A 17,105-nucleotide genomic window follows, 5' to 3' on the forward strand; every position below is an offset into this window, starting at 1 on the left:
AGGTGGGTCACCCAATGAAAAACTGAGTTGTATGTTGCAAAATGTTAAAATGTCCAATTAGAACTCGAGAAGCTAGATTAGCCCACTATTAGATAATTGTCAAGAGGAAGTCTCTAGCATGGTCACGACAAATAGGATAGGCCAATAGGGCTAGGTATTGTATAGAATCTTCTATAGGACAGCAACCATTGTCCAATCGGTGAATGTGTATTTACATGTGTCTTGAAACAAAGTATGAAACATGACATCACTCCTCACTACAAAATGTAATGATAAAATGTTGAAGGATTTTTGAATTATTCCCAGCTGAGGCTGCATTAATAAACTTTGTTTTTCTTGCTTCTCATGCACTTTCATTGGTTCGGTGGATTATTTTTATACGACTCAAGTTTTTGGGCCCATCTTACACTTGGTGACACGCAACAAGATTCCAGTCCCATCTGAAGGGCTAGGCACTCCTCTGCCACATTTTCCGGGGCAAGCAGCACCTGCCTGCAGAGAGCAGAAACTGTGAACAGCAAGAGGCCAGTAAGCGGCAGGGTTATCCAAAAGCTTGTCTGATTGCTGGAAGCTGTGGCTCTGCCTCCAGGTGTGCAGGCCCTTTGAGGGGGAGAGAGGACTTCGGTGGGCCTCGGAACACCATACAGAAGAAGAGCGCGTCCGATGCAAGAACATGCAGGAGAGTGGGCATTCAGAAGATATAAAAGAAAGGGCTCCCACAGAGACGTACCGAACATGATATTCCGCCTGCTCGCAGAATTTGTAATTACACCAACAGTCCCCCAAGAAAAAGCACCAGGGACAATGTTTACCCTACACATAGAATCAGTGATCACCAGAAAAGACACAATCATTCTAGCAGGCACAAATGAAGAAGGAATAGAATAAAGCACAGTATTGTGCATTGACCCCGACAATGCCACTAAGAGAAGTAACGTATGAGTAATTATTTCCAGATACGGACGCTGAAGGGAAGATATTGTTCGAGATATGCACACCCTGCTGCATGGCAGTACAACATAGATAAGTGCCACAAACAGTATTTACTGCCACAGCACCACCATCACGATATGAGGACATGGAAAGAGTGCCCAGTCATCTATAGACTGACAACCCTCATGACGTAAGGTTATTGAACAGCAAAGGATCAGTGAAAATCAAAATTCAAACCGGGAGCAATAACTCCTTAAGAGTGAAACAATACCCATTATCCAGAGAGGCAGATGAAAAAGAATATGACACCAGCACTGATTGAACAAGGCATCATAGTACCATCCACTTCCCCATGCTGCACGGCTATCTACTCTGGCAAAAGGCTCATCATGGAGGATCTCTACCCCCTCAAAATAGTGGAATCAGAATATCCATTAATACCCAGTCCAACCCCAATACTATGCAATATCCCTGCAGATGCAGCATATCTCACTGTAATTGATCTAAAACATGCATTCTTTTCAGCGCAATTGCATCCAGATTCTCAGTATCAACACACCTGTTTAACACAAGGGTACTGCGAGTCCCTCAGTGTCTTCAAATAGGGTCCTCCAGATGGATTTAGGAAACATACAAATACCAAGCACAGTACAACAGTAAATAGATTATTTTTTAGTATGCAGCACAACAGAAGAACAGTGTACAGAAGACACGATAAGACTCCGCACAAAGGGTACAAAGTTGACAAAGAGAAAAGTTACAGAATTGCCAAAAGGAGGTACTGTACTTAGGACAAATACAATTCTCAGCAGGAAGAACGGTAACCCCAGACAGCCACAGGAGTGCACAACACACCACAGCCCAGCACAGATGGGGAGCTGGTGCAAGTGGATCTAGGTCACCTGGCCTAAGCCCTGCCCACCTTCCTAGCCCTGACTCTTAATTTTGCTCTCAAATCTTAGATCAAGGGTGTCTCTCGCCCGGGCGTCCGAAGTGAAGGGCAGGCGAAAAATAAGGCAATTCCTGTTTGGGCCTGTTAGGACCAGAAAGACCCTGGGCCCGAACCCCTGCCCAGACAGCAGGTAAGCATGCACCAACATGCGTTTACTGCCCCCTCTGGTCCCCTCTGACGTCCGTTCCATTGTGCCCCCCTGTCCCTCCATGCAGGAGTTGCCCGTTTTGTTTGATTCTTCTGCCCTGCTTCCCCCCTACATCCTACCTCAGCAGGAGTCTGTCCTGATACATTCTGGTTTCACCATCAATGACCCCTTTGCCAATTCTTGGATTTTACTTTTATGGACTTCATTGACTCACGGTGCGTCACCACCTCTCAACTCTCATGTTGGACTTCCCCCTGCATCTTGTACTCATGGTGGCCCTGAATCATGCTGTTCCCATTTTCATCTTATGCCCTGGCTTGTATTGGCTGTTCACTTTCAACATTATGTTTTAATACAGACTTATGAACTTGTATTCGCTCTCCCCTCTTGCTTCTCCACTTTTTCACTGCTCACTCTGTTCTCTCCTCCTCTCCCTTTCCCCATCTCCTCCCCTTATTTCATCTATGCACTTACCCTATCAGAATTGTCCTTGACCTAGTATGATAGAAACCTTGTTTGTCTCTTCCTCGTTCCCTACTTGTTTTCTCTCCCCCCACCCCTAACACTATCTGAAACGTCGTCAGGCCTAGTAAATTAGCCGCTTGTTTTGTTCCTCTACTCCCTTTCTGAACCCCTCTCCCTAACCTTTTGTTAATCTCTGGCACTACCAGAAATGTCGTCAGGCCTGGTACGGTAGTCACCTGTCTGTTTCCATTTCCTTCCCACTCTTCCCCTCCCTTCCTTATCTATGTCTTAGCTCTTGCACTATCTGAAATGTCGCCAGGCCGAGTACGATAGTTAATTTCACATTCTCATTGTTCATGTCCTGTAAGAATGTCATTGTAGTTTCCCTTGTTCCCTCCCTTGCCTTGAAGCGCTTTGAAACACATTGTGTATAGGCGCTTTATAAATAAACTATCATATCATTATATCATATCATATCACAGGCAAGGGGATGCAACAGTTCCCAGGGATGTGTAACTTTTGCAGGACATAGATTTGTGAATATTCCACATATGTCAGGTCCTTACTGCAAGCACTAAAAGATACTCAATGCCCCAGTGTTAGCAACACCAGATTGCAACAAGCTATTGTATTTGTTCTCACAGCCGAATGGACAGGTAATGACAGCAGTTTTCACTCAGTAATCAACCTTGAAACATAAACCCTTAGCATATTATCTTTTAAACCCAGTAATGCAAGGCCATTTCCCATGCGTACAGGCACTGGAAGCCGCTGCATTTACAATTCAAAAATCTGAAACAATCACAATGGGATGGCCAGTAACATGTGTAAACCCCAGCCGTGAGACACAGCCGGGCCTCAGATAAGGCTGCAGCTTGCAGTCTCTACCGGTAACACGAAACATCCAGATCCCAACACAGAAGTCAAAATATGAAGAGTTGCCTCATCTACCTTGGGTATAATGAGCCCCAACACCATCCTGTGATGGCTGCCATACCGCTGTGTGTTTTGAACCGTCTTGGCTGAATAAGAGCTTCTGCATTCCCATTGGCTGTAGCACGACTCAATGGAGCTGGCTAACCAAAGCTGGACCTCGGTGAAGGCCCATTATTAAGGCTGCAGCTTGAAGTCTCTGCCGGTCTATGCCTGGAACACAGGAAGAAGCTTGATTCATATCGCTCCCACGGTACACCACCATCTGAAAAGTTAAACATGAGCATCTAGAGCGTGCCAATGTCCCAGTATTGCCATGTTCCTTGCAGTTCGATTCAGATGCACAGATGACTTACGTCCATATACCATAAAACTATACTTCTATCAGCAACTGCAACATACCGACTTTGACCGTGCAGCCCCGTGCTGGACTTTAAACACATCTTGTGCGACATGTAATGTTTTGACCTTGCAGCTTCATGCTGTAGCCAGACTCTCGGCTGAAATGTATTGCTTATTGACCTTGAAGCCTTGTGCTGCTCTTAAAACATCTTGTCTGCTTGCTCACCTGATGTAGCCTCTTACTCCATGAAGCAAGGTTTGACGGTATGTGCACTCTTAAATGTTGCTTCTGCCCACCTGTACCTGCACACCCCCCATAATATGAGGTGAGGCTTTGCCAGTTTTGTGCCCACATACCCATTTTTTCTTCTATGCTTTTATGCACGCCTGAAGTAGCCGAGACTTTACCAAGCTACTCACGTACCTATTTTTAACTGTAACCAACATGCGTATTCTTGTACCTTGCACTTTCTGTAATTAGCGCCTAGATGCCTCATGGGTGAAAAAATAAATACATCCAAAAAAATTAAGTTTCTACAATTCGGGAATGTAAAAAGTCAACCTGCATACCACAGAGAGCATCTGGGTATGAGGTAATATTGTCCAACCCCCGCCATTACCATAATTAGATGCCACATTGTGAATCCAGCAACAGTCATAGCAAAACAAGTTGAGTCACAAGAACACGTACACGACTATGGTCTGTACGAAGAAACTCCTGAAGAAAGCAGTAGGGTGAGCGAGGATGCATTTGATACAGGAGAAGGAATAAGACAGGGCAGGACCCGGTGTAGGGGGCAGCCTCTGCTGGACCTCTGATAACAGCGCATGCAATGTAATTAGAAAGTCCAGCAACATGTCCCTCAGCTGAGGGGTGAAAGGAGCCAGAGGTGTAGGGTCTGGGCTGATGTGCCTCCTCGGGCGAGGAAGAGAACCAGGCTCATCCTCTGGGATGTCCGAATAGTCATCCCCTTGTAGATCGTCGCCCTCCTCAGAGCTAGTGTAGATTTGCACTGGTTTCACCAGGGCAGTCTGTGTTTCAGCCACGTTCTCACTGTCACCCTTTGGAGCACTACCTTTCTCTGTCTCCTGAGCCTTCTGGATTGGAGCGTCTCTAATCCTGGGGTGCCAGAGGCTTTAGATGGTGCTGCAGTGGGCGCTGGACACCATGGTGGCAAAGACACACGTGGACTGCCCACTGTTGCAGCAGTGGCCACATCTTCATAGCCATGCCTTCCTTAGCCAAAGACAATTTAGACATCGAGGGGGGTTGCAGAGGCCTTAGTTGATGGGGTCATGGTCGTCGACGAAGAAGTGGTCAAAGACAGTTGTCTTGGGAGGATGACCAGCCGATGGTGTTATATAATTGGACGACTGAGTAGCAGAGGGGTTCATAGAAGGGTCACCAGAAGATTTATCCTTTGCTTTGTCTGTGAGGTTTTGAAGGAGTCAAGGACTTTCTCTTAGAGGGAGCACCCCTCACCAGAAGGCTTGATATGGAGGTGGTTGGTGACCGTGATCGTGTCCTCCCGAACTGGCCCCTGCATCCTCTGCAAACCCAGGGGTTTTAGTGGCATGGAGCCTCTCTTCCTTTTGTACCCCCGAAGGCGGGGTGTCCTCAATGGACCATGACCTCTTTCGAGGGAGTTCGCATGTGGGACCTGCGTGAGTCATGACCACCCCAGGAAGCAGAGTCAGAGGCCTTCCCCAACTTGAGCCACACTGCCAGCCTGATGTAGCGGTCTTCTCCGAAATACTCCGGCAAACCTTGCATCCCTCCTTATCATGGTCTGGATGCAGGCAGTATAAGCATTTATGGTGTCGATCCTCTAAAGACATTCCTCAAACCACATTTTGCGCAGAGTTTTAAGAAGCACCTCTTCTCCTTGGACATGGTGGAAAGGCGCAACGTAAGTCCAAGCCTGAGCCTTGTCAAAAAGTTTGATGGAAGATTTGCGTTTGGGGATGATCTTCGATGACAACGGGTCTCCACTGCCGGTACTCTACTTGCGGTTGAATGTGGAATCAAAAAATCGGTCAAAAAAGGTATAAAATGTTAGTTGAAATTCTCAAAGAGCCAAAAATAGCTCTTAGAGAAAGAAGCGGACTCCCAACACTGAAGCATGCAGTAAAAATCTGAAGATGGACACAAGGGGTGGAGCTTATAGGACTCTCATTGGATGGAGGTAGTATGATCCAGCCTACAGTGATGGTTTAGAGGAGAAATGCAGTTTTCAAGCTAAAAGCAAATCTGTTTTCTTTTACTGAGGATTCCCATCCTGACGGGGAATAATCATGAGCATGTGAATCCATGCCAGACCCCATGCTGGAGAATTACTTTACGTTGATGGGTCATCAACGATAAATCAGGAGAGTGCTCAAAGGCCGTCAGATGGTGCCAACCTTTGAGTCTCATGAGAACTAGATAAAGTATTCTTTTTGTGTCTACACCTCACAAAGTGATGAGTCAATTAAGGGCAGAGAAACCCACACATGAACACTTGAGGTGGGTCACCCAATGAAAAACTGAGTTGTATGTTGGAAAATGCTTAAATGTCCAAGTAGAACTGGAGAATCTAGAGAACCCCACTATTAGATCATTGTCATGAGGAAGTCACTAGCATGGTCACGATGAATAGGATAGGCCAATAGGGCTAGGTATTGTATAGAATCCCCTATAGGACAGCAACCGCTCTCTAAACAGTGAATGTGTATGACACATGACATCACTCCTCACTATAAAATCTGCCATTAAATGATAAAACGTTGATTTGATAAATTTTTGCATTATTCCCGGCTGAGACTGCATGTAATAAACATTTGTTTTTCTTGCTTCTCGTGCACTTTTATTGGCTCAGTGGATTCTTTTTATACAACTCTGGTTCTGGGGCCTGCCTTACAGCTGCTTGAGGGCCTGTATTGACTATAGCACTTTAAACAAGATTACCATCAAGATATGACACCCACTTTCCTTGGTTTTCGTGATGCTTGATCAGATTCAGGGAGGCAAGATTTTCATCAAGTTAGATCCAAGAGGTGCTTACCATTTTAATCAGGGTGTGTGAATTGGGTGACTAGAAGACAGCATTTAGGACTAGGTTTGGCCTCTGAACATCTGGTTATGCCATTTGGATTATGTAATGCCCCAGCAGCTTTTCAGATTTGCATTAATGAAGTTCTTCGAGAATGTATTGACATATTTGTGGTTGTCTATATAGATGATTTTTCGATATAGTCATCCAACCCAGGACATCATCAGAAGCATGTGGAACCAGTGCTGAAGAAACTTTGAGAGAATATTCTTTTAGATAAGATCAAAAAGAGCATTCCACACAGAGGTGGTGGAGTTTCTGTGATTTGTAATTTCACCTAAGGGTTTGGAGATGGATATCCGTAAGGTACGGATGATGAGAGTGACTGCCCACCTCCAGTGCCAAGAGTGTGCAGAGCATTTTAAGAATCGCTAATTTTTTCCTGAGATTTATTAAGGATTTTCTGCTACAGGTTGCTCCAATCACGAGATACTCAAAAAAGTAGTGAAGTTCAGTTGGTCGGATAAAGCTGCTTTTTATTGGTTGGAGGAACGTTTTATTTCAGGTTCCATTTGACTTAATCCTGATGTTACTCAGCCGTTTTTTGTAGAAGTGGATGCATCCAACCTGGCTGTAGGGGCAGTTCTCTCTCACAGAGATAGAAACCAGAAAGTTGCATCCAGTGACTTTTTTTCCTCGAAGAAACTCTTAGCAGCTGAAGTTAATTACACCATTACAGATAAGGAACAGTTAGCAATAAGGCCGCTTTTCAGGAGTGGCGGCATGATCTGTTGGGAGTGTGGAAGATCATCACTATTTTAACTGACCATCACAATTTGTTATTTTTAAAATCTGCTAATACTTTAACACCCTGGCAGTTAAGTTGGTCATTATTCTTTTTGCAATTAGGCTTTTTGATAACTTACAAGCCAGAGGAGCAGAATGGAAAGGTTGATGCTTTATCATGCCAATTTACAGGCAGCCTGAAGTTAGAAGCTGAGAAAATTGTGCCTTTAATTTCGAACATTTTGTAGCCAGTACCAGTCAGGAGAAATGGGATTACCGGCGGGAGGTGCAGAAAAGTAGGACATCTGATCAAATGATGGAATGGGCAAACAAGGATGCGGCCATGAAAATACAAAACTGGTCCTAGATTACATGCTAGATTTACCCACAGAAAGTCACTGCAAGAAGGCACTAATAGAATGTCATGAGTCTGTGCTTGCAGATCAGCCAGGTTATCGTAAAAAACATTGGAATTGGTGCAAAGATGTTTCTGGGGGGAAGGAATGAGAAAAGATGTTTAAACTTTGTAAAAACATGTGAAGTCTGTGCATGACATAAGGGAGAAAATAGAAAGCCCCAGGGCCTTTAAATACACTTCCCATTCACCACACCATGGCATACAGTCTTATTAGATCTCGTAGTCGTTTTACCCGAGGGTGCACATCCATTTTAGTAATAATAGATAATTTGTCCAAAGCTGGGCACTTTATCTCCAAAGCCACAGCCATAAATTTGGTTAAAATCTTCTTGCAGGGTGTAGTTCAGTTGCACGGACTACCTTCACTGAATTTCAGATAGAGGATCTCTGCTTGTATCCACATTTTTGAAAGCTAGGAGTGGAGGTGAATTTGTCATCAGCTTAGCATCCACAAACTAATGGGCTCGCAGAATGTGTGATTCAAGAACTAGAAAAATATCAGAGGTACTATTTGGGAGCAGAAGGTTGGGTGGATTGGTTATGGCTTGCCGAATTCTACTACAATACCTCATCTAAAGACTCCATTAAAATGTGCCCATTCTTATGTAACCAAGGTTAATACAGTTTCTTGTGATCTGAAGTAGAAGAGAATCCTTGTCCTCAGGTGGAAAACAGGTTAGAGGCTATGAGAAAAAACTTAAAACGGGCAATTACAGTGCTTAAGAAGAGTAAACTAGAAATGAAGATGTTTGCTGATCACTCTAGACGGTCAGAGCCAGTATATCAGGTGGAACAAAATGTTTGGCTGTCTACTAGGCCTTTGAGATTAAAGGGAAGGAACAAGTTACTTACCTTTAACTATTGTTCTCCAGCATGGGTCTGGCATGGATTCATATGCTCATGAATATTCCTCGTTGTCAGGCCGGGAATCCTCGGTAAAAGAAAAAACAGTTTCACTTTCAAACTGTCTTTCTTCTATAAACCAAACACTGAGTGGGTCATACTGCCCGCAGCCAATGACTGCCCTCTCCCTAAGCCACTTCTCTGGCAGCCATCTTCAGATTTGGTAGCACGTAAAGTGGCAGTATGGCCAAGAAGAGCCGCAGAGGGCCCGGAGGGAGGGTTTGCATGTGAATCCATGCCAGACCCATGCTGGAGAACAATTGTTACAGGAAATTAACTTGTTCCTTCTCCAGCATGGGGTCTGGCATGGATTCAAATGAATAAATCATACATAGCAGTACATTACACAACCAGGGAGGTGGCAAGGCTCAACAGAAGCAAATACTCTTACCTTTGGAACAGGCTCACATTCAAGCAAACAGGTTGTGTAGCACTGCTTGGCCAACCCTGGACTCCTCTCTGGAATCCCTGTCAACACAGTATAATCTTGTGAAGGTATGCATGGACCGCCACATAGCAGGGGCACACCAGACAGGAAGGCTGTCGTTGCAGCGATCACTCTGGTGGAATGGGTGTTACGCTCACCTGGTCTCTGCGGGGGTGTTGGGGCATGGTTGGAGCCCTCCCTCGACTTGGCTCCCTGATGTTGGTTGTCTCCCCCAGCTGCCTCGAAGGATAGGGTTCTGGATACTGGTGTTGCACCTGGGAGGAAAGGAGAGGAAATGAGAGTGTGGAGGTGTCCTGAATCACCTCACCTCTTTTGTGCCAGAACAATGTGCGCAAGAGTCTTCCCATGCAAGCTCACATGTTCTTTTGAGATGTTGGGCTCTCTGTCCTGCTTTCTTCAGCAGGGGCACGTAGAAAGGGCCTAGTTGCTTCACTGGCCCACGACGTGGCGATCCAGACCGGCTGTGACCAATCCACTTGAAGGTAAGTCTTTGGTTTTCTAATAATGTCTTTAGCGATGAGTATTGAGGAAATTATAAGCAGTAAGGATTTCCTGCTATGTCACTGCTCTTCCCAAATAGGTGTGAAGATGAAGGTCGGGAGCGTGGAACGGCTCTTGGGATTCCCCTGAGGAAGATGGGCTCTTGAGGACAAAAGGTACACAGATCGGTATGATGGAAGTCAAGACTCAGGTAAAATGCAGCCCAGAGTTCGTGATTGTGAGATTTCTAACCTATTGTGTTCTTTTCCCCTTGTAGGAGCGGTCAGACGGCGTGGAGCAGAGTGCGGAGACTTGGAGGTGGTTCAATGGCTCCAGAGGAAGATTCTGCGGTGAAGCGGAGAAGAAGCGAGATGCTCCCGAGTCGCTGGCAGTCCGAATCGGGAGTGAAGAGGCCCCGACTCCAGCGGAATGCAGGTAGGATGCACGCACAGCGGTGGAGTGGCTGGAGTCAGGTAAGTGCGCTTTCAGCAATGGAGCGAGTGGAATCAGGTAGGTGCGCCTTCAGCGATGGAGTGGCTGGAATCGGGTAAGCGCCTTCAGCGATGGAGTGGCTGTAATCAGGTAAGCGCAGAGGTCTTCGGAACTGGAGTGCCAGAATCAAGGTGAGACACATCGGTAAGCGTAACGGTGCAAAGCAGAGTAACGGGAGGCGAGGGCATGAGATTGGGCTGGCCTTATATAGGCTGGCTCCGGCCCGTCCCTTTAGCCATGCCTTGTGGCTCCACCTTGCCTTGCCCAAGGATTCCAGCACGTGCCTCCCAATGCAGTCCTAGGGCCACGCCCGGTTCTGATGCACGCGCCTTAGGCACAGAGTGTTCCAAGCACATATTTCCATGAGCCTGGCGCCAAAGGTGCCAAGACTGGGTCCAAGTGGCCCTTGTGGGTGATGGAGGCCTGGGCCCTTGCCCCGTGGCCATAACAATGGGCTCTCAGACATTTGCCAACCGGTGACATTGTGATACAGCCGGAGAGCAACCTGCAGATGGAAGCCTTGGACAAGGCCTTCCCATGGTGTACAGGACCAAAGTTCACACAGGCAACACCAAAGGCTTGTTGAGATGGAATTCCGACAGACCCTTTGGCATGAAGGAGGAGTGCGACCGCATCACCACCCTTGTGACGTGAAAAGGCTGTTTGCAGGAAAGAGCCTGGATCTCACCTACCCTCCTGGCGGAAGTGATGGCCACGAGCAAAGCGGTCTTCCACGAAAGGAACTTGAGAGGGGCTTGATGCATAGGATCGAAGGGAGCCCCCATGAGCCTTGTCAGCACAACCATGAGTTCCCAACCCGGGGCAGGGGCCTTTACTGGCAGAAACGATCGAAACAGTCCTTTGAATAACTTCTTGACTAGACGATAGGACCAAAGAGAAAACTGTCCTGGAGACCTGGTGTAGCAGGAGATAGCCGCCTTGGCCAAGAACAAGAAGTATGGAAGAATCTGTGCAGCCAAGCCCCTCAGAGGGTTGATCTTCTGCATTCGGTACCACGTTGTGAAATATTTCCACTTGTGCCCCTAGCACAGAAGAGTCGACATTGCTCTGGCCATGGCAAGGAACTCCCTGCAGTCCGCTGGCAGGTCGTACCCTCCGAACTGTAAGGATGCAGGAGCCAAGCCTTCAGGTTCATCGATCTTGGGTCGTGATGTAGCCTCCTTCTCTACTGAGCAGATCCGCGACCACCTGACGCTTGACCGGCGGGCGATGCTGACAGGCTGAGAAGATCCGGGTACCAAATCTGCCTCGGCCATGCCGGGGCAACAAGGTCATCCTGCATCAGCACCATTTGAGTTGTTTGATAACTCGTAGCAGGAGAGGCAACGGGCGGGGGGGTGCGTACAGGAACAGGCCTTCCCACGGGAAGGAAAACGTGTCCCCCATGCTCCTTGGCTGGTGGAGCCCGCAGGCGAATCTCTGGCATTTAGAATTAGTTGCTGTCGCAAACAAATCGATCTGGGTCTGCCCCATTTGAAGAAGAGGTCGTCCACTTGATCCTGTCAAAGTTCCCACTTGTGGCAAGAGTGCAGCTCCCTGCTGAGAGTCAGCAATGGTGTTCTTGACTCTTGCCAGGTGAAAAAGAATGGAGGAACATCTCTTGGGTGACGGCCCAGTGCCACAAGTCCTGCTCCTCTCTGGAGAACACTGGGGATCTGGTACCCCCTTGCTTCCCGATGTAGAACATCGTGGTGGTATTGACCGCGACGACCCCGGAAGGAACAACTTGAGGGCCCAGAACCTTGCCCACAGCTCCAGGACATTGATGTGGAGACGCCTCTCCTCCGGTAGCCACAGACCTTTGGCGTGGAGATGTCCGTTGTGGGCTCCTCTGTCATGATGCCTATCCTCGGCACACCAGGCCAGGCCCAGCACCCCCGGAAGCAGGCATCATGCCCTCGGGTAAAAGCCCAGCGGCCCCTTATAGGGGCTCTTTGGACTCAGTCCTGGCACCTTTGCTTCAGGCCTCCCTGAGACCTGAAAGGGACTATTTTTTCATATGGACTATTTTTTCACTCGGGCGTGGCCAGGGAAGGATACATACCTAGTTGGGGAAGGATACATACCTGGGACTTCTTTGGAGGCTATTTAAGCCACGCCCAGACAGCAGCTCATGCTTCGCGTTGTTCTGCTTCCTGCAGCTTAACGCTCACCGTGTCTGCTCCTGGACTCCAGCCACGCCCGCCTCGAACCTGGAAGACCTGCAAGGAAGGAAGAGAAGAGAAAGGTGAAAACCAAGGACTATTTCAAACTTCTACCTGCATCCGGAATCTTCTCGCCAGCATCCCTGAAGAAAGACTTCCATTTAAAAGCATTGCGTTGCTCGCTGCAGCGCCACGCTTCACTCACCTGTCCTCGAGACATCTCCCGGCTCCATCGCGGCTGTCAGCATCGGACGCCACATCTCTGCACCTAGGGGAGAGAGGAAGAAACAAAAGGTGAGCAGAAGGAACACAGAAAGAAAGCCTGATTAACAGCCATAATACTTTTTTAAATTTTTATTCAATTTTCAAAACCAAACAAAACATACATTTCAACTGTTTCAATATACAAAAAACATCATTGTGCCATTTAGTGTCCATTAGAACTCCCCAACTCACCCCCCCCCCTTTCAACTAGAGCCGAATCTCCCATGTCAGCTACTGGAGCGTTATCGGGCAGTGCAGTATCTAAACGGACATTGCCCAAGTTTTCTGTTTCGTTGTTACTCTGGCAGGAATTAGCTATGGAGGACACCAATTGCCGCCAGGCCAGCAGGGGCCCCACTTCCGCTTCGCCCCCCCTGGTGACTGCCTCAAACCAGACAACAGATTCGGCTTCCGCCCATTTCAAGAGGTCTGCCCACCACAGTTCCACCCTGGGTCGACGGGCCGCCTTCCAGCCCATTGCGATCCTGCGCTTGGCCAGAACATAGGCCAGGTCCTTCATTTTGCTTATGTGTTTGGAGTGCCTGGGTCTGGGAAAGAGCCCTAGCATGCATGACCAAGCAGATTCCACATCCAGCACCACTCCCCCGCCAGCCAGCCTCGTTTTGACCTCGTACCAGAACTTGAGCACTTCCGGGCAGGCCCAGAACATATGCAGCAGCCCTGCGTCCACCTCCCCACACCTGGGGCATTGCTGCATGGCTAGGCCCCCAAACCTTGCAATCTTCCCAGGGGTCAGGTAGGCCCTGTGAGTAACATACAGCTGAAGCTGTTGGAATCTAGCATTGCGAGACACCTTTTTATGGTATCTCTGTGCCCACTCCCATTGCCCATCCAGCATAGGTCCTCCCACCTCCTCCTCCCATTCCTGCCTTAGTCGGGGCAACTCCTTCCCCGCCCTCTCTCGTAAGAGTTCGTATATCCTCGAGATTTCGTGCCCGCCCTCTGACACATCATACATGGTTTCTAGGGAGGTCTCAGGGTCCTTTGCTAGCACTGTCTCGGGCCATCTTTCTCTAGTCTTTTTAATAAGCCTGGCGTAAGTAATATATTGGCCTTCATGCACCCCCGCCTCCTCCTGCAACCTCTGGAAATCCAGTGCCTCGCCACCTTGCCATATGTCTCCGAGGGTGGCCAGGCCTACCTGCTCCCAGTATCTTCGGACTGATTCGAATAGCTGAGAGTCGTCCCCGCACAGGACCACCAGCGGGGCCTGCCGAGAGTATGGATCCCGATCTCCCATCATCTTCCAAGTCCTTTGCCAGATCTCCCAGCCCAGTCTCAACAGCCGTCCCCTGCCCACCATTTGATCCCTGCGCAACCACACCACCTCCTGCAGGAAGTATGGGGCCGAATCTCCATGCAGAAGCCGCACCTCTGCCGAGTCTTCCACTGAAAGCCACCTAGCCACATACAACAGCTGCCCCGCCAGGTAGTAGAGCTCAAAGTTTGGCAGGCCTATGCCACCCTTGTCATACGGGTTCTGGAGCTTCCACAGGGCCACCCTATTCCTGGAGCTTCCCCATAGAAAACCCCTGCACATGCTATGTAGTTTAACGAATAGGCTTCTCGGTATCAGAAACGGGATGTTCACAAAAAAGTGCAAAAGTCTAGGCAAGACCACCATCTTAAGCAAGGCCGCTCTCCCCATCATGGTCAGGGGCAATTTGGCCCAAAAAACCATGCTGTTTTTAATCCCTTCCAGCGCTCTTTACGTATTGTGTTTGTGTTCTGCCTCTATTTTGTGGTAGATGTTTAATCCCAGATACCTGAACGTTTCCGTCTGCCATGGAATCGGTAGGATAGGCAACCTCTGCGACGGGACGTTCCTGTATCTGCCTAGAGGAAAGAGACTGGACTTTCCGAGATTCACCGATATACCGGAAAGGGTGGCATATCACTCCATTACCTCTAACACGTACTGCAGATTTTCTTCTGGATAACGCAAGTAAAGTAGCATGTCATCCGCATATAGTGATATCAGGTGCATACCGCTATTTGTACTTATGCCCACCTCCCCGTATTGATGACGCAGACACACTGCCAACGGCTCTAATGCTAGTATATATAGCATAGGCGACCAGGGGCACCCCTGTCTGGTCCCTCTACTAAGTTGCCAGGCGTCTGAGATTATGGACCCAGTTTTGACTCGCCAGCAGGGCGCTGTAGAGCAGCTGGACCCACCTGAGATATCCAGGTCCCATCCCATATCCCTTCAAGACCGCTTTCAACCAGGGCCATTTTACCGAATCAAAAGCCTTGACTGCGTCTAGTGACACTATGGTTAGCTCACCCGAATCCCCTTCAGTCTGATCAATAACATGGTGTAGTCTCCTGTGGTTATCTGTAATGTTTCTACCCGGGACGTAACCTGTCTGGTCTGGGTGTATCAGCTTCCCAATCACCCTCTTCAACCTGTTGGCCAGCACCGCAGTGAGTATTTTGCTGTCCTGGTTGAGCATGGACAGTAGTCTATAAAACCCGCACTCGTCGGCTGGCTTCCCTGGTTTCAGGAGCGGGATGATCACGGCCTCGCAGAGGGACAACGGGAGTTCGCCCTGCTCATAGGCCTCGTTAAAAGTAGCTAGCAGTGGTTGGATTAGCTCCTGCTTATATGTTTTGTAGAACTCACCAGGCAATCCGTCTGTACCAGGTGCCTTGCATGTGGGCAGATTCTGGATCACTACCTCCAGCTCATCAGAGGTGACAGGTGCGTCTAACTCTGCACGTTCTAGGTCATCTAGGGTGGGCAACTCTATGTCCTCCAATGTGTCAAGTATGACTTGTCCCATATCCTCCCCTGTGTCCTCGTACAGGTGCCTATAGAACTTATGGAACTGCTTGTTTACCTCCACTTGGGTGTTGCACATGCAACCTCCATCACCCTTGACCTCACTGATCACCGAGCGGGGAGTCTCACACTTATATAGCCAGGCCAGCAGTCTGCCTGGCTTGTCGCCACCTGCATGTATCCTCTCCGTATATCTCCTGTGATTAAGTCTGCACAGCCTGTCCCAGAGTTCACTGCAGGTAGTCTGCAATTCTTTTATCCTAGTTCTATTGTCGTGAGCGGTGTTTTCACACCGCGTGAGGTCTTCCAGCTCCCTTTCCGCTGCTTGGAGTTCCTTTTCTATACCCCCCTGGAGCCCTTTAGCCTTAGAAATGGCCACCCCGCGCACCACCACCTTGAACGCTTCCCACAGAGTTCCCATCGAACGTACACTGCCCGTGTTTATATCAAAGTATTCCTCAATGGAATCCCGTAGGCCCTCTCGGAACCCCTCGTCCTGTAGCGCCTCGGTCCTGAGCCTCCATGTCGGGATCCGCGGTCTTGGGGGCTGGTGTTTCCATTCCACTACCAGGGGCGAGTGGTTAGATAATACTCGGGCCCTATATTCCGCCCCACTATGTCCCCCACTATCTCGGCCGTCACAAATATGTAATCAAGCCTGGTGTGCAAGTTATGTGGCGCTGCATAGTGTGAATATTGCCTATCCTCTGGGTGCATTCTCCTCCATACATCCACTAGGTTTAGGTCTCTCAATAATGTTCCCAGCGCTCTGGCCGCCGGCGCCGTTTTTCCCGCCCTGTCCATTGATCTGTCCATCTTAGGATTCAGGGTGCAATTGAAGTCCCCCCTCCCTGCCAGGGACCCCAGTGTACCATAAAGAGTCCTAAAGTAAGCTGCCGTATCGTTGTTGGGGGCATACACGTTTGCAATGTGCACTTCTCTGTTCTCCAAGAGGCCCGTCACCACCACCATCCTGCCCTCAGAGTCTGCCGTGGTGCTAAGCACTCGGAACGGCACATGCGGCGCCACCCATGTGATGACCCCTCTAGCATATGCCGAGTACGCAGCCCCCACCACCGTGCCCTTCCATTTCTTCTTAACCATCTCCTGCTTCTCCCTAGTAAGGTGTGTCTCCTGCAGCAGGGCTATATCTATGCGCATTCTCTTTAAGTACAGCATCACTTTATTCCGTTTCAGATAGCTGTTGAGGCCCCGTACATTCCAGGTCACAACTTTGAGATTACCCGACGCCATCTGTTCCGGCCGTTCCCATCCCAACCTTACTCCCGATGCTCCCGTTACTGATTAATTTTCCGGCTCTTTCCCAATGAGTCACAAACAGAGTCTCCTTACCCCATCCCCCCCATAGCACACAACTCCCACCCTCCCCCCTTCCTACCAACCCCCAACAGTTGCCCAGCTCCATCCCTGGATCTCAGGCCTACCCACTTCTGGACCTGTCCCGTATCTGAGAACAAGGACCCTGTAGGGTGCCACCAATCTAACGGTGACCTAACTAAACAAACTACTATTGG

Source organism: Ambystoma mexicanum, chromosome 8, assembly GCF_040938575.1.
Source record: "Ambystoma mexicanum isolate Mex_15411 chromosome 8, UKY_AmexF1_1, whole genome shotgun sequence".
Lineage (NCBI taxonomy): Eukaryota > Metazoa > Chordata > Amphibia > Caudata > Ambystomatidae > Ambystoma > Ambystoma mexicanum.